The following is a 20,677-nucleotide window of genomic DNA, read 5'->3' as shown; positions in this document are numbered from 1 at the left end:
AAAAATGAAAGTGACACACAAAATAATAATACTTGGTCTACCTTATAAGATATAGAAACTGCACTATACTAGGTGTATATGTATTATAACTAAAAGCATAAAATGGAGAAAACCTTATCTCATATCAAATAACAACAATATACTAGCAAGCATAAAACTTAAGAGAAATGTATCACTTAGAACATATTCAAAATCGTCAAACTCTACCACTTGTAAGATACAATATTAATCCAAATCCGAGGTGGTAATCTTATAAGTACTGTGCAGCTTGCCCTTAGGGGAGAGAGAGAGTGATTTCAAAGAGAGATTCCTTGCCGTGAGAAAATGCCTCTGTACGTCAGTGGTCTGAGTGTCTTTACTTTACAGACTCGCTAAACTGACTCTTCATGGGCACCAAAAACTCACATTTTTATGGTATCTCAATTCTCTTCACCCTTTCACATCTCAATTTTTCTATCTTAAATTTAGATTTTTATATTTTTTATAAAATTTTTAAAAATGTTTTTGTACTACTGAATGCAACAATTAAAGGCAAATCAACCGAAACATTCACTTATCGTCAGTTGTCTGCACATCAAGCACTTGGAAGCAGAGTGACTGAAAGCAAAAAAGGACCTGAGCCTACACTGATCTTCTCATTCTTTGCCAGGTCTTTGCCTAGGGGTCCCATTTCGCCTTTGTGTCTACTCAGGCTTCGTCAGGGAACTTCATCGTTCAGACTATACTTCCAGTTTTACAAGCGCTATTCCTTCCTTCTGATACTTTCAGTTCTATAAAATCAACCAGAAACCCCATCAATCTTGTTATAGATTTGTGCACAGTCTTGTGCTGCCAATTATCACATTGTGTTGCTAGAACACAGCAAATATGCTTACTTGTGAGTGCTGTTCCTTTTGTCTGCTGTTGCTTCTTGTCTGTCAGCTGTTCAAACCGACTAAAATGGTGTCCATCTATTTAAGGTCAATGCTCATTAATACAAATGACGTCATTAAGGCTAAGGAGCATCATAGAAATGCCACCCATTGAGTAACCGTGTTCAAGCCCTAAGGCTCTAAAGACTGTAATGTAAAACTTCACCGCTGTTCTAGTTGGAGGAGATGCCTAGCTCTATCTCTTCTTATGTTGTCTTGTACTTGATCAATTGCAAAGCAACGGAAGTGTGTGAATTTGTGCTTGGTTATGTTACAGTGTGCTGCTAATGGGGATCCCAATTTAGACATTTTGATACAAGATTTGTGTTCCAAAAGCCTTGTGTGTAACTTCCTAGTCATCTTGCCTACATAGATTTTATTGCAGGGACACTGTAGAATATATACGACAAAACATGAAGATCAGTTTGTGCTGGATTTGATCTGATATACTCGTTGATCTATAGGGTTGACAAACTCCTTACATTCAATCATTATTGTACTGTACATGTGCTGCAACTGCCACATCTCAAATGTCCTTGTGAAGTTGCTGAAGAATGATAGATCAAATGTGCTGGGCTTAAAATTTCTTTTAAGTTCCGTCCTCTTGAGCATGCTATACGTGGAGGGGCATAATCGAACGCGAACGCCTATTTCCATGGGCCTTTATCTCCAAGAATGGGTCCGTGAAGGGGCGGGCCGAACCGTATTTTTAAAAAAATGGACTTTTTTGAGCTGGGCGTTTCTTTTTTTTTAGCAATAATGGAAACTAAAAACGCCCAGCTCAAAAACGTCCTAATCCGAGCCATTTGGTTGTGGGAGGGGCCAGGGTTCGTAGTACACTGGCCCCCCTGATATGCCAGGACACCAACTTGGCACCCTAGGTCAGTGCGGTGGACTTCAGAAAAAGCTTCCACATGCATAGCTCCCTTACCACGGGTGCTGAGCTCCCAACCCCCCTCCCCCAAAACCCACTACCCACAAATGTACAACACTACCATAGCTTTTAGGGGTGAAGGGGGCACCTACATGTGGGTACAGTGGGTTTTGGAGACCTCCCATTTACCAGCACAAGTGTTGCAGGTGGGGGGTATGGGCCTGGGGCCACCTGGCTGAAGTGCACTGTGGGACCCACTAATAGTGCTCCAGGGACCTGCATACACGCTGACCTCTAGGACTTGTTGCTGCTGTATAACATTGGCACACCAGTTGACACCTGAAGACTAATCTCTCCGAAAACATCCTTTATTGGAATAAGCACTTTTACTCACAGTTAACTGCAGAGGTTGTGCCCCACTGGCAACAAGTCTCCCTGGTATTGAGATGATCAGTAGGTCAGAGATGACAGAATGCTGTACAATGCCCTCTTTCAGCCACATTCAAGGGAAGAACTAAGTTCTGTAACGTGGCTAACACAGGAAAGGGAACTAAAACTGGCTTACAAAAATGGCCACTACCGCATGGACTACAACAGGAAACACAACAGGGCACGCTCTGACCCAGTAGGCAGGGGGAAAAGCACCATGGGAGAAGAGCCTACCAACTACCAACATCGTGAGACTGTAACACAAGCTAATGAAATCACGGAGCCCAATACCCTACATCCACCACAATGCAATGCTGATGTGACCCTGTAGTGCATCCGAGAGCCACATCTGACCCAGGGAAAGGCTGTGAGAGGATCAAACACATTCTGCTGTCATGGAGGTGGGTATGGCATTTGAGGCTGGCATACGGGCTGGAAAAAAAGTTTTTAAAGTGGTTTTTTTTTTGGTGGGAGGGGGTTAGTGACCACTGGGGGAGTCCGGGGAGGTCATCCCAGATTCCCTCCAGTGGTCATCTGGGCAGTTGGGGCACTTTTTTGGGACTTGTTTGTGAAAAAAAAAGGGTCCAAAAAAAGTGGCCCAAAATCGCGGTAAAAACGCCTTTTTTTCGATTATCAGCTACAGACGCCCATCTCTCCTCGGCTGATAACCACGCCCCAGTCTCGCCACCGACATGCCTCCGACACGCCCCCGTCAACTTTATTTGTTTCTGCGACGGAGTGCAGTTGGAAACGCCCAAAATCGGTTTTCGATTATACCGATTTGGGCGCCTTTGCGAGAAAAACGCCCATCTCCCGATTTGGGTCGAAATATAGGCATTTTTCTCTTTCGATTATAAGCTGGCTAGTTTCCTATTTTGAAATAATGGATGGGCTCTGACTATGTTCCAGTTTTTCCTAATGATGTTACCCACTGCTTCCCCTCCCTTGCTGAATTGTAAGACAAAAGTCTTAGTCTGATCTTCTTCATCATTTGCAACATCACAATTGGTCCTCTTGTCTTGTAAAAGCAGTTCCCTGCTATTGTACTTCACTCTTGTGTATGCTGGCTTCACTACAGAGTGTGGATACCCACGTTTCAGTAATCCAGCTGTCAGTTTTTTTTCTGAATCCTTAAAATCACTTTCTTGAGTTTAAACCTCAGTAGTTGACATAGGTGCCCGGTATAAGAGGCTTGGAGAGGCTAAGCCTCCCCTGTTGTGCTCTGAGGGGTTTAAATTTTTGATTTAACCTCCATCCTCACAGCAGGAGCTGCAGTGAAAGCCCTCTAGCCTTGTGTAACCAGTTGTAGAAATTGGTTTATGGTTTAATTTGTTTACTTTTTGCTGGGAGAGCAGGGGGGGGGGGGGGGGGGGGGTTGGCTGGAGGTGTCCTGGGTTACCAGGGAGATATTTAACGAGGATGACTTCCTGACCTGCACTGAGGACAGATAGCAGCAGAATCGGATACTGGGCCAGCATGATCAGAAAAAGTCACCAGACAACAAAGGTAGAAAAGATAATTTTATTTTCATTATAGTGTTTGGAATATGTCCACTTTGAGAATCAGGTGCTCAACATTAAAAGTTTATATTTATTTACTTATTTATGGCATTTTATCCCACAGTAAACATGAATTAGGGTGTTTTGTGGCCCAATGTAATATTTATGGTATAGTAAGGTTCTACTACTACTATTCAGCATTTCTATAGCGCTACAAGGCATACGCAGCGCTGCACAAACATAAAAGAAAGACAGTCCCTGCTCAAAGAGCTTACAATCCAATAGACAAAAAATAAAGTAAGCAAATCAAATCAATTAATGTGTATAGGAAGGATGAGAGGAGGGTAGGTGGAGGTGAGTGGTTACAAGTGGTTACGACGTTGTGCATAGTGTTTTACAGTTGAGCAATTGTGCTTAGAATATGCTTTGAGCAACCACTTTATTCTTTGACATATGATACATATCTAATATCTAAATTCAATAAAAAGTATTAATTGTGACTTTTATTTTTCTGTGTTATCAGACAATTATGGATTTAAGCTCCACCCCTGGCCCCAGGTAGTTGGGAATATGGGAAGTTGGTAATATGGTACCATATTGTAGCAAAATATTGTGATCTGTTGGTTTCTTAAATACTGCAGTTTTCCACTTGTTCTGTTCTATCTGGATTTGTACGTCCAGAAAGTGCACCTCCGAGCTGGACTGTTCATATGAAAATTGAATGGCTGTATTACAATTATTTAACTGATCACCTTCCCATAACATAAAGACATCATCAATGAATCTGACCCAAAACAAAATATTCTTAAATTTAGAATACATGTAAAAACCATCTAGCCTCAAAGTCAGCCATGAAAAGGTTAGCCACTGAAGGGGTGAAGATTGCTCCCATGGCTATGCCAGAGATCTGAAGAAACAGTTTATCTTGAAACAGAAAATAATTATCTTTTAAGGCCAATGAGGCCAATTTCAATAATAATTCAGTTGGTACTTCTACTAGTGTAGGTCTCCTTTCCAGTATTGTTTTGAGCACTGTCAAAGCTTGATCCTGAGGAATAGATGTGTTCAATGACTTTATATCTAAAGTCACCATCAAAATATATTTCTCTTCAGGAATTGCACAACTTTCAAGCAAGGTCAAAAATGTTTCATGTCTTTTATGTATGTCTGAGTGGTACTGACATAAGGCTTCAAGAAATAATCAACAAACACTGATAAAGGTTCAAGGATAGATCCTCGAGAAGACAGGATAGGGCATCCTGGAGGTTTGTGTAATTGTTTATGTATTTTGGGAAGACAATGTAGAACTGGAATATGTGGACATGCTTTGTTGAGAAACTTAAATTCTTTTTTAGTTAAGAATCCCTGTTCAATACCTTCCAGCTTGATTTCTTTTATGGTATCCTGCAACCTCTCAGTTGGGTCTTGCTGTAATCTTACATAAGTCCCTCTCCCTGCCAACTGTGATTCTATCTCCTCTATGTAATCCTTCTTGTTCTGTAGGGTGACTGCCCTACTCTTATCAGCCTTTTTTTATAATTATTTGTTGATTACTCTTTAAAGCTTTCAATGAATGCCGTTCCTCTTTTGTTAAGTTGTCTCTAAAATGTTGCATATCGCACGTCATTACTTCTCTCGTTACCCAATTCTTTAAATATCTTAATAGTGGGTCTGTGGGGATTGGTGGGACCCATGAGGATTTGATATATATTCTCGAGCGGTCATATTCTACTGCCTTCTTATCAAAATAAATTTGCAGCTAGAGATGTCGAATACACCTTTCCATGTCTACATTAAACTGAAACCAGTCAAAATTTTATTGCAGGTACAAAAGATAAACCTTTTGATAACAATGATACATCAGATGTCATCGGATTGTAATCAGACAGATTGATCACCACTGGTTCCTCATTTTTTTGCGCTCTCGTTTGTGGTCGATTTTGGACACTCCCATGAGTTCCCTCTCCATCCTCTTCCTCCTCCACATTTTCTTCCCTCTCAAAAAAGTTTCTCCTTTGGCTTTACCACTTGTGGATCCACTGCTTGAAGAGGATTCTGATATGTCATCCTCACGATCTTTATCCTCGCTGTTATGTTTATACATACAGGGAAACACTTTATTTTGCTTGTAGTCATGTTCATCTCTTTCAAATTTCTTAAGTTTAGAACATATAACATTGTCAGCTAAATAACACAATGCAATGAAGCAATTAGTGTGTAATTATGTAAGTGCTAATATAAAGGCAGAAACTAGTGTTGGTACCATGCATGTACAATGATGAAAAACACTCCGATGTGAAATGAAAGTGATTACCTTTCTACCTAATACTGACTGCATATACCCACCCAGTGTACTTGAATGTAACTCACCTTGATGTACTACTGAAAAAGGTGTGAGCAAAATCCAAATAAAATATATGTGATCTAATAAAACACACACACACACACAACTTTATTTAGGAAAAAACAAAAGTATAGATATCATAGGTAAAAGCATATGTGTGTAATACCTAAGAAAGACGGGTGTAAAAAATGTTTATGCATCTAACTAAACAGATAATAGGTATATATGAGTAATGTAGAAATGAAACCTCCTTTGCTTAGGAGGCCTGTATGTACATAAATTATTTAGGATTAAAAATCTGTTTCCACAACTTCTGAAATGCATGCATATAATTTTGAAATTGAATTGGAATTACAAAAGGTGCACCACAGTTTTTCAACATAGGAATTTGTTATTGCTTTTAATAAAACAGTTGAAACATAAACCTTAAGGTATAAATATAATGAGTCATGACTTGATTTCATAGCTGGCAAGATCATAAGACCAACAGTAATACATAAGGCAAAAAATGCTATGACAACAAGCAAAAGCAAAAATAAAGCCATAGTTTATTTCTTTGCTATTTCATAATAAAACCAGTGATCACATCCACATGGCAAACTAAAATTAAAATGGAAAAGGGGGTGCCCATTGGCCCAAATTATTTTATGTTTGTAATTGTCAGGATCTATGAAACAAACACTATCTTCACATGAAAGGTTAAAATGTTGTTTCAAAAATGGTTCAACAGCCAGAGCTAGACAGCGTACACTTAACAAAAACCAACAAGGGACAACAATACTGTCCTCAGCAGTAAAACACTAACAGTATTTACAGGGTATTACTTGAATTTCATTCCTCTTCCTCCCCTTTATGTGGTTCTTCATTCTTCTTGAAGACCTGGAGAGGCAGAACTGAAAGACTGGCTTAATGGAAAACATAAATACAGCAATTATTCATCAGACCCAAAGTTTTCATCTCTTGCTCAGGATGGTAGTAAGCTTCCTAGGATGCTACAGCCTGAGCTGATTAATATGGATCCACTTCATTGTGCCTTCCTTACTACCAGTCTTTCTAATGCAGAGTTGATAGGCTAGAGGTGATGCCTTATCAACAATCTGATAGGGGCTATTCCAGCTAGGTAAAATTTTGGGGGGATTTAGCCTTTTCTTTCTCAAAAATATAATAGAAGGCTTTGTTACCAACTTGATATTCCTTTGCAATAGTTCTTAGATCATAATAGGCCTTTTGCCCTTGGGCTGTCTTCTCAAGATTCCTTTGTGCAAAGGAATAGCCTCCCCATAAGTGTTGATGGGTGATGTGCTCATGTGCAGTGGTGGTGCTAGTGATATTAGAATCCTGTGTGTGATATAGCAGGTGGACAGAGTCATTTCCCCACCTGTCATCACTTCAAAGTGTGACAATCCTGTGGAACGGTGAGGTGTGGACCTTATACCAATAGTAACTTCATATCTCAATCTTTACCAGAGGTGGAGACATACTTTTTAAGTATGTCAACAACTCTTGCTTAATCTTTCCATCTGATCTGAAGATTGAAGATGATAAGCAATATGAAACCTATTTTCGACAGCTAGGATTTTCCAGATGTGTTGAAATGGAGTCCCTGGTCTCACATGAGTAGGCTCCATTGACTAAACACATGGTTCATAAGAAGAGTAGTTGTCATTTCAGCGGTGCAGATGGGAGCAGGTAAACATTAAAGCCACTTAGTGAATGTAAATACGACAGTAAGCATGTACTGGTTTCCACGGGTGGACCGAAATACAGGTCCTATCCAGTCAATTTGTATGTCAGACCAGGGCATGGTTATGCCCCTACTTCTTTGAACCTTTTCTAATTCTGCTATATCTTTTGTGAGATATGGCGACCAGAATTGAATGCAATACTCAAAGTACAGTCACACCATGGAGTGATACAAAGGCATTATAGTATTTTTGGTATTATTTAACATCCCTTTCATAATAATTCCTAGCATCATGTTTGGTCGCCTCCGCACACTGAGCAGAAGATTTCAGCGTATTATCTACAGCAACACCTAAATCAGGTAGCTATAATTTGGATTAATCTTTCCAATGTGCATCACCTTGTCTTTGTCCACATTAAATTTCATCTGCCATTTGGATGCCCAGTCTTTCAATGTCCTAAGGTCTTCCTCTTCCTGCAATATTTCACAGTCCACACGTGTTTTAACAACCTTGAATAGTTTTGTATCATCTGCAAATTTAATCACCTCACTCGTCGTTCTGATTTCCAATCATTTATAGATATGTTAAACAGCACTGGTCCCAATACAGATCCCTGCAGCACTCCACTGTTCACCCTCCTCCATTGAGAAAAATGACCATTTAACCATACCCTCTGTTTGCTGTCCAATAACCAATTCCTAATCCACATCATAACCTTGCCTCCTAACTCATGACTCTTTAATTTTCTCAGGAGTCTCTCATGAGGAACTTTATCAAACCTTTCTGAAAATCTAGTATATCAACTGGCTTACCTTTATCCACGTTTAGTCACACCTTTATAAAATAATTCACTGCAGCTTAAGAAAAGGACCCTTTCATGGATTCTTCAGCACGGTGCCGCTGATTCCAACAGCAGCCTTGTGGGGCTACCATTAGTGAGTCAGACAGTCAAATATGTATTAAGGAAATAATACATGATTGTGGCCAAATGTGCATTAAATGACCTAATGCATTATATGCTCTTAATCCTATATAGTGCAACTTGAGTTGCACACACAATTCAGGTCTTATTCTGTATGCAACTTAATTATATTAACAAGCCAATCAGCACTGATAATTACTACATAATAGGCAATTAATTAGTGGATAGGACTTGATATACCACCTTTCTGTGGTTACAATCAAAGCAGTTTACATATATACTGGAGGGTTAAGTGACTTGCCCAGAGTCATAAGGAGCTGCAGTGGGAATCAAACCCAGGATCAAAGCCCACTGCACTAACCAATAGACTACTCCTCCACTCAGATCACTGGCAGAGACAGCAATTGAAAAAAGCTGTTTCTGCCTGGACCCGCCTGGGCCTTTCCCGGGCTGTGTCCTGCCTCTGTGATATAATGTTCTTTGAGTGGACACAGCCCAGAAAAGGCCTAGGCAGGGCCAGCAGAGGCAGCCTGTTTCAACCACTGTCTCTGCCAGCAATCTGTGTGTATTTTGAGGACTAGGGGGAGGGATAAGAGAGATACTGGGTTGCAAAAGATGGGATAAAGGGGGTTTAGAGATATGGTGGACCCATGGGTGGGGAGGAGGGGGGTGGCAGATAGCTAAGAAAGAGGAATACCAGATTTATGAGGAGGGAATTAGAATTCATTACTGGGGTGTGACAGAGAGATGTCAGGCCTCTGTGGGTTGGGGGTATGACAGAACATTGCAAGGCCCCTGCATGTTGGGGGGGGGGGGGGGGGGGAGGCACAGAAATGCTAGGCATCTGCAAGTTGAGGAGTATGGCTGAGAGATGCCAGACCTTATTGGGTTGGGGAGAGGAGGGTAGAGAGAATACGGGCCCATGCAAGGATGGATGAGGGTAGAGAAATGTTGGGCCTGCAAAGGGAGAGAGGGGGGATGGAGAGGAAGGGGATTAGAGGTATGCCAGACCCCCGAGGGGAGAGATGCTGAAACTGATGGGGAATAAGAGAGAGAGAGAGAGAGAGAGAGACTTGAAACAAAGAAGAGGGAGGGCATGTAGATAGGGGGAGCAGAGAAGGGAGAGAAAAAGACCTAGAGTAAAGGGAAGGTGAGATATGTTGGATCTGGGGGAGCGTAGGAGAGAGAGAGAGAGAGAGAGAGAGAGAGAGAGAGAGAGAGAGAGAGAGAGAGAGAGAGAGACCTGGATCAGAGGGGAGAAGGGGAAAATGGGGAGAAATTCTGGTCTGGTGGATTGTTGGAGGTAAGAGAGAGAGAGAGAGAGAGATGTGACTGGGGGAGAGATGCTGGACCAACAAAGGGAGGGAGAGAGAAAAGCTGGACCATGGGTGGGGGTGAAAGAGGAAGGGGAGAAGGGAGAAGCTGGACATGAGGAGAGACAAAGACAGGGGCTGCAGACCATGGAAGGAGCATAGGGAAAGGGACACAGAAAGGAGATGCTGACTATTGAGGGAGGATATAGACACTAAGAGGACAGTTGCTGAATATGGACAGAGACACAGAGGGAAGATGCTGGACAGTATGAATAGGGACTCAGAATAAAAATGGATAGTGGACACAGTGAAGAAATGTCAAGAGACCCTGGAAAGAATGTTAAGAGAAAACAGAGAAAAGTAGAAAACACTGGGATCAAAGCAATGACCAGACAACAAAGGTAGAAAATAGTTCCTTTTTTTCTGTCAGATTTGGAAAATATGCATCTCTGGTATCTTGTGTTTCAGTTTCTATTGATATTACTGTGACAGTTTTTTCTATATATAGGTCTGGAATTTGCTTTTTGCAGGATTTGTTTACTGGAGCTCTTAAGGGATTCTTCCTTCTTCTCCTCCCCTCCCCCACAGTCTCAGCTATCTTGGGAGAGATGGTGTTATAGGGGGGAGGGGCATCTGAATTTGTTTTGCATGGGGCCCATTCATCCTAGCTACACCACTGCCACTAGCCACAACAGAAACTCTTAATAGGTGTCAGGGGAAGGATTCAGGAGAGTAATGGGCTTTATGCTTTGTACTGGAAAAGGCTTGGGGTGGAGGGCTTTTATTGGGTATTGGAGGAGATTCAGGGAGGTGGGAGGATTGTGCTAAATGTCAAGAGAATTCAAGGATCTTTATACTGTTTTGAGCCCTGCATTCAAGGGAGTTAGAAACTTGCAGTTCAGATGCAGCTTAGTACCTATCTCTCATACACTTAATAACAGCTGAATAAACTTTATAAATAATCGATAGGAATTTGTCACCCTTTTGCAGCACATAACACAATTTCAAGGTTTTTTTTTTCTCTGACCTACTTCTCTAAATACTGAACTATAAAAGCACTGTACTAAAACTGGATATGATGTACAATATTTGCATGTAGCAATTATAATGGAGGGATTTGATTATATTCATTCTCATTAATGAGCAGTTTTCATTTAAAGCTTTGTAAACATTTCAGATTCTATTACCTGGCAGCGTTATTTCACTCCTGACAGATTACATTATTTTCAACAAAAAAAGAAGCTCAGAGAGGGCACAGTCACAGGTCTGACTATAAATCTGAAGTTGAACACAAGCAGCATGGTGGACATTTTTTCTCAAAGGCCAACATGATATGATTGCTCTAAAACGCATTCTGAATTTTTACCATCATGTCGCCTCCCCATTAAACGCTATCAGTTTACCATTTAAGTAAATGGTCGTCAAATTAGCAGAGTAGAACATCTTAACCTTCTGTTTAGAAAATGCATTTAATTGCAAATGAATACATTTTAGGAAGCCTTGTTAATTTCTTTATTTAGGAGAAAATTCTCTCACTTATCAAACATTGTAAAAATAAAATCATTACCCATGGGCGTGGCTTATTTTTCATCATGGATCAAATATTACATATATTTGTTGTGGACTTAGCATTTGAATTCAAAGACATCAGCAAAAATCCACAGCTCAAAGTTTTCTAAGTTTATAGCCTAAACATTTTAGAAACATGGTCAAAGCATGGCTGCAAGCAAATAAATCTTCTTGGTGTATATCTCTCCTTATACTGAACATAATACATATTTTTTATACACCTATGTACCGATCATAATTTCAGTTTTATAAATCCCTTTCATTTAATACTTCAAAAATGTAGAAAGATCTAACGTAGATGTAACTTATTTACTTTCACAATTTATCAAATTTGAGAATTCTGACATCCAACACGTGTCCAAAAATAAAAATTATTTTTCAGCTGCGCCTATCGGACATGCGCCAAAAATGAAATTACCACAACAGCCACAAAGTAACTGGGCAGTAACTCCATTGTGGCATGTGTTTGGCACACGTAGATGCTTACGTGGCTTAGTAAAAGGGCCCCTCAGTATTTAACACCGAGTTGAGGTCATAAGATTATTATTAGCTATGCAGTGGCATGCGGTTAGGGACTTCAAGGTATGCACTGAATCCCCAGTCTGCCCTACCAACATGCTTTCATTCAGTTGGTCCCTTTCCTTGTCAGCAACAGAGCAGACAACACGATTGGTGCAATGGAGGGTGGTGGATGCTTGGAATGCCCTCCCGCGGGAGGTGGTGGAGATGAAAACGGTAACGGAATTCAAACTTGCGTGGGATGTGCATAAAGGAATCCTGTGCAGTAGGAATGGATCCTCAGAAGCTTAGCCAAAATTGGGTGGCGGAGCAGGTGGGGGAAGAGAGGTTGGTAGTTGGGAGGCGAGGATAGTGGAGGGCAGACTTATACGGTCTGTGCCAGAGCCGGAGATGGGAGGCGGGACTAGTGGTTGGGAGGCGGGAAATACTGCTGGGCAGACTTGTACGGTCTGTGCCCTGAAAAAGGCAGGTACAAATCAAGGTAAGGTATACACATATGAGTTTATCTTGTTGGGCAGACTGGATGGACCATGCAGGTCTTTTTCTGCCGTCATCTACTATGTTACTATGTAATGGAGTAATCCCACCTCAGTGGAGTACAGTAGGGCCTTCAGTGGATATACTGAATCTCCAAAAGTTTAGAGGGGGGCCTTCTCAGATGTGGTCAGGATTCAGGAGGCTAAGTTTGCCAACTGTTTGGATTTTTTCAGGATTCTACAAATTTGTAAATTACCTGTATCAAAGTCAGAAGGATGCTAAGTGTGTTAATATTTTTCAGAGTTTAGCTCATTATCCTGCTTATAATCGAACGAGAAAAACGCCCAAGTTCCGACCTAAATCGGGAGATGGACGTTAATCTCACAAAAACGAGTAAATCCATATAATCGAAAGCAATGTTTCAGTGCGTCCGTGTCGCTCGTACGTGGACGTAAAAACGTCCAAATAAGAGGCGTGTCGGGGGCGTGTTAGGGGCGGTGATACGACGTGGACGGGTACAACGTATAACGAATAGCGAAATGGCTCTGGTTGAGCGGGAAGATGGGCGTAATATGATGGACCCGAAATAAAAGCGACCAGAGCAAGGGGGAAAGCGTCTTTAGACCCATTAGTGATTGTGTGTAGTTGGAGAGTGGCGATATTGTTGGTGGAAGAGCTGAAGTGGTGGTTGCAGAGAGAAAGCCGAGCGTGTTGAGTACCTGTGACGGTCGTCTGTGTGCCCTGCCTCTTTTTGTGTCTTACCCTTTGACCGTTCCTTACTCCTACTCCTTTGCTCCATCGCCCCCTTCCCCTCCCCCTATCCCTCCCCATTCACTCTTCCCACGTGTATACTCTATTCCCTGACCTCCGTTTGTCTCTGTGTTCCTGTACTGTTTGGCAAGTGAGTGGCCAGAGGGCGTGGTGGCTGGAAGTGAAAGATCTGTGTGTGTTGCTGTTTGTTTGACTACTAGTCCTAATACTTGCACTGGTGGTGGGGATATGGATGCACTTAATGCACTTGTGGCATGCATGCTACACGAAGAGGCCACCCACCGCAGGAGGTATTCACGGCCCCGAGTGTTTAGGCCCCGCACCACCTTCCTACAACTCACTGACCAGCAGTGTCTAACAAGGTTCAGGTTTGATAGGGCCACCATTCGTCAGCTGTGTGAGCAGCTGACACCCCTCCTTCAGCCCCAGACACGTAGGAATAACCCCATCCCTGCCCACCTCAAAATCACTTCTGCTCTCTCTGTCCTGGCCACTGGCAGTTTTCAATCCGTATTAGCTGCTAACACAGGCCTCACCCAGGCTTCTATTTCACACTGTCTCACCCAGTTCCTGGATGCCTTCATAACTCACACCTCACACTACATCACTTTCCCCACCACCCCCCAGGCCTTGCACAACAACATGGCCACCTTCTATGCTGTTGCTAGATTCCCCTCGGTCATCGGTGTGATAGACTGCACACACGTAGCCCTCAGACCCCCCCGGGCACACGAAGCCACCTACAGAAATAGGAAGGCATTTCATTCTATGAACATGCAAGTTGTATGTGATGCCCAGGGGGAGATATTAGACGTGTGTGCCAGGTACCCCGGCTCCAGCCATGATGCCTACATCCTACAGCACTCGGGCATCTTCCGCAGGTTCGAGCGAGGGGAGTTCATTGGTGGATGGCTATTAGGTAAGTGCAACATGCATGTACCACCCATACTAGACCTCCTCCACTGGGCAACCCTCCGCCCTGGCTTCCTCCACCACAACCCACTATCCAAATCCCCCCGCCCCCCCCCTGTACCTGCTCCAAGCGATACACACTCATCTATCTCATTCTGCTTTTCTGCAAAGGTGACCGAGGCTACCCGCAGAGGACATGGCTCATGACCCCCCTGATCCACCCACAACCAGGGCCAGAAGAAACCTACAACAGGAGACATCGCAGCACCCGGGGGATCATTGAGCGCACCTTTGGTTTATTGAAAAACCGCTTCCGCTGTCTGGACCGGTCTGGAGGAGAGCTGCTCTACAGTCCAGAAAAGGTGGCCAAGATCTTTGTGGCGTGCTGCATGTTACACAATTTGGCCCAGCGCAGAGGACAGCCTCTCCCAGAGGAGCCACAGCCACCACCACCAGAAGAGGCCCCAGATAAGCTGGAAGAGGAGCCCCCTCCACCCCCAGCCCACAGAGCAGAGCTCAATGCCTACCAGCTTGGCGTAAGAGCAAGACAAAGACTCATTGAAACAAGTTTTAGGTGAAAGTAAGTGAACATTTATTTTTTACATTCAGTGCATGTGTGTGTTCAACCCCACCACCACCACCACCACCACCACCACCACCCCCCTCCCACACCCACCCCCCTCCCACCAACCCTCACCCTACAGCATGTCCCATCATTTTCCCCTTCCCTTCCCCCGTCCCCTCCTACCCCTCCCACGCCCTTCCTTTGCAGCTGGTGCTGCACGGGAAGTCTCTTCACCCTCTTCGGAGCTGCTGCTCCCAGTGTCCTCCTCCCTATCCCCACGGCAGCCTGCGGCTTCGGCTGCACCGTGGAAATCGGGCCACCTTCTTGGTTCTAGTGGTCTGGCCACAGGACCCAGAATGGGAGCAGATTTGGTGGGTGCTGCAGGAGTGGGTGCGGAGGCTGAGGATCGCAATGCCCACCTCTTAGCTGGTGGTTGCTGGTGGTCAGTGGAGGAGGATGTTGATGGCAGGGGCTGCTCCAGCAGCACGGGGGCTGGAGTAGGCGCGGTGCCCTGAGGGCGCAGGTGTTGGATGCTCTGCTCCAGCCGTCTCAGTTGCTGGAGCACCTCCTGGTGGCCTTCACGTTGCGCCTGGAGGAGTTCCTGGTGTGCTCGCTGCTGTGCCTCCAGTGCTTGGCGCTGCAGCTCCAGTTTCTGCTGCCGGTACTCCTCCAAGCGCACGTTGTGGCGGAGTAGTTCCATGGCCAGCCGCAGGAGTTGCCTCCTTTGGCCGGATGGCCTCTGGCGGGGAGCTGGGCCCTCCTCCTCCTCCTCAACAAAGTCCTCCTGTGCTGGAGGTGTGCCCTCTGCTGGTGCAGGTGGTGGTGGTGGTGGTGGTGGCAGAGGCTGGACAGCTGGTGCAGGTGGTGGTGGTGGTGGTGGCAGAGGCTGGACAGCTGGTGGTGGCAGAGGCTGGACAGCTGGTGCAGGTGGTGGTGGACGCCGAGGATGCACAGCTGGTGCAGGTGGTGGTGGACGCCGAGGATGCACAGCTGGTGCAGGTGGTGGAGGCTGGACGGCTGGTGCTGCAGGCTGTGGAGGTTGAGGCTGGACTGGTGGTGTAGGGCGTTGGCCTTGCAGGCCACTAGGGCCAGCCTCCTCTGAGTCATCACCTGTATAGCACAAGAGTGAGGAATAGTGTTGGTGCAAATAACCCACTTTTGTCTTTCAGCATTCATATACATTGGTATGTCCCCCAACCTGATGACCCAGCAAAGAGATGGTGAGGAGGAATGGAATTGACACGGGTACGAAAGAGAGAGCCCCGCAGGCAGCTGGGTAGAGGTGGTGGATGAGCAGCCAAGAGAAGGACACCACTCACAACGTTGTGCTCAAGCTGTTAGTTGTATAATTGTTAAATTGAACAACATTGCAGCATGTGTTGTGTTACTACTGACTTGCTAAACTGCATAGAACTGCTTTATGACCCCCATTACAGGCTCCTTCAGTTGAATGCATGTGGCCCACACTCAGTAGAGCACAGAGGTCACAGGAGGAACTAGGCACAGTTTGGTAATGGGAAAATAGGAGGGAGTAGTAGGGAAGGACGGCCCCCAAAGTTCTGCCACAGTAGTAACCTACACACACCCATAGGAGCCAACTGGAAAGTAGTATTGGGGGTGCTAAGCCCAGTGACCAACACTCCTCCCTGCACAGCTACATGATCTTTCCTCAATATTGGGGGTGCTCACACACACACACAGCACCCACCCTGTCTGCTTGCTCCTATAACACACATGACCACTACCACTACTCAAATAGAGCTTACAATTAATTCAATAAATATGGGCACACAGGACAAGTAAGAGGAAACCCAATGACAACAGTAGGGATAGGGAGTAAGGGTAGAGAGCTAGTGAGTAGGGGTTACCAGGTCACAACAGCATCATAAAGGTGGCCTGTTAATATACATAAAGACAGCCAGAGATACTCCCCCCCCTACCTCCCTCCTCCTGCCCCCCACTCCTCACCTCCCTCCCCCTGACCCCAACTTCTATAACACAAGTGTACTGCAGCACAACAGATACCCCAACTGCATAATGAAACACCTACCTGAGTCCTCAGCCTGGCCCGAGGTGTCCAGGGAGCCAATCCCGTGGATGCCCTCCTGGGGTAGGAGGGAGTACACCATCAGCTCCATGGGTGTAAGGTTGGCAGTGTCATTGCCTGGGGGATTGGCCCCCGCCTTCCTCCGAACATCCCTCCTCAGCTTCCGCCACTTCCTCTTGCAGTCCTCCACGTCTCTCCCAGCATGGAAGACAGCATTCAGGCTGTCCCGTACTGCCTCCCATTCGCGCTGCTTTAATGTTGCTGCCAGCCTCTGCCCTGTAGGAGCAAACAGACTCCGGTGCCGCTGTACTATTTCTTGCACCAGGAGCTCCACCTCTGCTTCGACAAAATTACCCTTCCGGGTCGGCGGCATGCGTGGTGGCATTGTACCAATGGGGTTTTCGAAAATACGGAGTGGGCGTTTATATAGGCGCCAAGAACGCCCATTGAGACGGGGGCATAGGCGTTTCTGATATGGGCGTTTCTTTTTCAATTATACACATAATTGCTAAGCGTGCCCAGTTCAGATAGCGATTAGGAACACATGGTTTCGATTATGAGTAGATAAGTATGGGCGTCTCCACCTGCCTTCCCTTTCTTCATTGCCATTTTACCTGCCATTTCCTGCACTTAGACCTTGCCCGTTGTTCGTAATAATCATTTACAGGGTTTTACCCTCACTTATATGAAGGTATGTGTTTAGCAATGTATGCTTGGGTACACCTGTGTATTTAGGGGGGGGGGGGGGAATTATTGTTGGCCCTCAGCCACCACGCCTTCCGTTTCCTGTCTTCCACATCCCCTGATGCTCCCTTCCTTTCTCCCATTCTCTCTGCCTGGTTGTAGCAGGCAGTGTGTGGGGGCCAAGAATTTAGTACAGTCGGCCCAAATCAAGCACCCCTCGGTAAGGGTCATTTCAATCAGGGAGATGTGCAGCTAATGTTCCAGAAGATAAAAGGCGCACTACACAGTCTTGAAACAGACGTTCATGGTAAGCTCTCATTTGTCTGCCACCTCTTCTCTTTGTGCTCATAGTCAAGGAGTGTGCATTCACTGTATGTATGTAGTCTGGAGTCAGATGTTAGGTAGCTCTCTTTTCACCAGGTTCCTGTGCACTGTACTGTGGGGTTGGCAGGTCCTCAGTGGTGTGGGCCAGCTGTTGGAGGTGCTGTATTGGTTCCCGGTAGCTTCCATCTTCCTTGTTTATGTGGTGTACCCCAGTCCCCATTTATGAAGTGGCCACCCATTCTCAAGGTCCATAGGCGGGGGAGGGGAGAATGATTAATGCAATGGATGTGTATAGCACATTATGGAACACCTTCCTAAATTGCTCCATAGGTAGTAGGGTAGGGAACATGCACATTACATTGTTTTTAGCCTGGACAAAAAATGATCGAGGTGGCTACAGGTAGTGCCACTGAGGCCTATGACATGGTGGTGAGGGAGAGGGGTGTGTGTACAGGTACCAACCCAAAGTAACTGGTGGTGGCTAAAGACTGGTGGCTGCTGTGGCCTAGTGGTTAGAGCACCAGCCTTATAATCATAAGGTTGCTGGTTCAAATCCCACCTAAGGCAAGTCACTTCAGGGACAAAGTTTGACACAAACCCAGAATACTTGAATGTAACACACCTTGATAGACTACTGGAGAAAGTGTGATCACACCTGCAAATAATGAGCACCATTTTTATTTGTGCCCTTCCCTAACACAAGTATTACATTGCAACTGTGATGAAGTAACCATCCATCTATTGGGTTTCCCATTGTTTCCCTTTTGCTCCTCAGCATTATATACCATAGCTGATGTATTCAATGTGAAAATATGAGCCAGCTGTTTGTAGGTCCTTCTTGGGCCCCCCTCCCCACCAATGTGGCTTGTGGGTAATGATATGTGTCCATCAGACAGCAAACACTGTGTATGTGGTACCTGGAGTTATGTGGAAGTGTGTACCTGGCAGATCACACGTGGTACACTATTAATCTCTTATTGATGGCACTCTGTATTGTGGGTCAGTATGGTGGAGGGGAGGGAGGAAGGGAGAGAGAGATGCTGGCTGGCCATTTTTATTAATGGACACAAATATCCATCCAGCCTCCCCGGCCCAACCCCCCTGCACATATGGCCATGCAGGTTGGAATGAACAGGTGGCGTTCTGTATGGCCAACATTCTCAGACATACATCACCTTCTCATTCACACAGCACATTTAATGCTATGCATATTGCTGCCTCCTTCCTCTCAACTCAACAGCACCATTTGGTGATATGTAATGCACAAGGGAGACAAACACACACACACACACACCCTGATAGTTATATTGTAACAGAAACATTTATTTCCCCCCCACCCCCACCCCTACAAAATAAGCCCCAACAATGCCCTCCTCCCCCCCACAACTCCCCACACACCCCAACAATTCTCTCCCCCACCCCCCACAGAACCCCCAACATTTCCCTCCCCCCACACACACAACCCCAACAATTCCCTCCCCCACCCCCCACAGAACCCCCAACATTTCCCTCCCCCCACACACACAACCCCAACAATTCCCTCCCCCACCCCCCACAGAACCCCCAACATTTCCCTCCCCCCACACACACAACCCCAACAATTCCCTCCCCCCCCCCCCACAGAACCCCCAACATTTCCCTCCCCCCACACACACAACCCCAACATTTCCCTCCCCCACCCACTCCCCACACCCCCAACAGGCCCCCCCTATTTAAATTAAGGGCGGCCACGCCCTCTTAGCAAGGCCCTCTGTAGCAGGGCAATGAGCAGCCCCAGCAGTACCCTTAGTGGGCCCTGGAGCTGCTCATTGCCCTGTCGTAGGGCTCTCACCTCCTGCAGCAGCTGGTGCTGGCCAACTATAAGCTGCTGCTGGCCATCTACCAGCTGCTGCAGGAGGCGCACCACAGTGGCAGGGCCAAAGGCTGGAGGTGGGCCAGGGGACATGGAAGATGGCCCAGGGGATGGAGGTGGGCCAGGGGACATGGAAGCTGGCCCAGGGGATGGAGGTGGGCCAGGGGACACTGAAGCTGGCCCAGGGGATGGAGGTGGGCCAGGCGATGGCGCTGCCTGAGGGGAGGGAGAGGCCTCACACGGAGCTGCAGGTGGGGAGGGGTCCTCATGATTGTTCTCATCTATGATGAGGACTCCCTCCTCCGAGTCCTCCTCCTCCTCCTGGTGGGCTGCCTCCTGGCCTGGCTGCTGCTCCTCCTCCTCATCCAGCTGCTCCTGCTCCTCCTGCTCCTCCTGCTCCTCCTGGAGGTGGTGGCCCTCCTCATCCTGGCGCTCAGCTTCCTGCTGGTGGAGCCCTGTGTATGTAAAAGGAGTGTGATTGAGATCAGTGCATACACCATGGCTTGCATAGTGCAGTAGCTGGGTGGCGTGAGGCAGGGGATGGGGCAGGGTGTGGTAAGGCGTAGCCTATGCCCATGGGGAATGAGCTGCATCAGATGACATGAAACAGAACCCTGGACCCTCCTCTGACACACACCACGCAGGACATGTTGCCATACCAAATTCATTGCTGACCAGCATGTTTGCATTGTGAGATGCAACGAGGGGTTGATGGGCAGTTGTTGTAGGAGTTATTGGGGGGGGGGGGGGCAGGGGGAAGGGTGTTGAGCACAATTCTTTTTGTGATTTAGGCCATAACATGCAGTACAAGTAGGGCCTCAGGCAGCTGTACCAGGACACAGTAATCAGCCACCACAATAAGGGGAATAGTAAAGTGTGGCATATCATCTCATTCATCTCGGGGGGATGGTCGGACGTTGCAGGCACGCTCATGGGAGAAACCCTGCAACCTGCATCCTTGATCTGGGACAGATATGGTA

The sequence above is a fragment of the Microcaecilia unicolor genome, chromosome 1 (assembly GCF_901765095.1).
Source record: "Microcaecilia unicolor chromosome 1, aMicUni1.1, whole genome shotgun sequence".
Taxonomy (NCBI): Eukaryota; Metazoa; Chordata; class Amphibia; order Gymnophiona; family Siphonopidae; genus Microcaecilia; species Microcaecilia unicolor.
This window is presented reverse-complemented; position numbering follows the sequence as displayed.